The 1,206-nt window shown below is 42.0% G+C and overlaps 1 protein-coding gene across 1 annotated transcript in view; it reads left to right on the top strand.

Moving 5' to 3' along the window:
- The window catches only part of Kat8 (lysine acetyltransferase 8), an 11,884-nt gene that overhangs the window by 543 nt on the left and 10,135 nt on the right, over positions 1-1,206 (top strand). The window lies entirely within an intron of this gene.

Consider the following 1,206-nt stretch of genomic DNA (forward strand, 5'->3'; position numbering starts at 1 on the left):
TCATTGGTGTTTTTGTCTGTCTTTACATTTCTCTTATCCCCTCATCGCTCGCAAAGAAGACAGCTCAGTTCATAAAAACACGTTTCCCTTTTACTTATGTTCCTTTTCTTTCCCTCTTCAAAATAAACCTCAAGTTGCTGGCTTCAAAATAAACTCCAAGCTGAGATGGCTCAGAAGGTAAAGGTATTTGTCACCAAATTTGGTGATTGAGTTCTATCCCCAGGACCCACATGGTAGAAGGAGACAATGATTCTTACTGGTTGTCCTCAGAATCCTTGTAAGAGTATCCCCTGCCCTCTAATAAGATAAATATATGTAACTTAAAGATAGAATAAATGTCGATCGTGGTAGTGTACACCTTTAATCCCAGCCCTGGGAAGGCTGTGAGTTTGAGGCCAGCCTGGCCTGCATAGCAAGTTCCAGAAGATCCAGGGCTACATAGAGAGACTTTGTCTCAAAAACAAAGTTAAACTCCTTAAACTTTAATTCATGTCCGAGACCTCTCCAGTTTCTAGGCTTGCAAGGGCTATTGCCAGACCAACCTTGCTCTGCCCTCCGAAGACTCTGCATTTATGTGCCTTTTATCACTTGTGCTTGCTTTTAGTAACCTTTCTCGTGGTTTCCTGTCTAGCTCTTACTCCTCTCTTAACTTTATCTCCTGTGGTGGTTCCACTCTTGACTGCTTCAGGCAAAGTTAACTGCTTGTATGTTCTGGCACATTTTCTTTTTCATACCTCAGCCATACTGTTACAATTATCTGCCTTTCTCTGTCAGTGGGAAAATGCTAGAGAGCAAGATCTCTTGTGATTCATCATTTTATCTGCTTTCTGTGCCCAGCAGTACATAGCAGAGTGCCAGACAAGCATTGGTTTCTAGACAGCTCTGCTATACATCTGTCCCCATGCTAAAAACTAAAGCCACTCTTACCCTTTTAGGTAGGCACTATTCTTACTTTCCAGATGAAGGAACTAAGGTTCAGAAAGTCAAATCATGGGGATACAGTCATTTAGGAAATGTGAAGGAAGAATTATATATAAGCTTAAACTGTCTTAATCCCCAGCCAGCTCTCATTGGCCACCAAATGAGTGAATGAGCACTGATTTGGAGGTAGACTTAAATACACTTTTTTTTTTTTTGGGAGACAGGGTTTCTCTGTGTAGCCTTGGCTGTCCCAGAACTCACTCTGTAGACCAGGCTGGCCTCGAA

The sequence above is a fragment of the Mastomys coucha genome, unplaced genomic scaffold (assembly GCF_008632895.1).
Source record: "Mastomys coucha isolate ucsf_1 unplaced genomic scaffold, UCSF_Mcou_1 pScaffold21, whole genome shotgun sequence".
Lineage (NCBI taxonomy): Eukaryota > Metazoa > Chordata > Mammalia > Rodentia > Muridae > Mastomys > Mastomys coucha.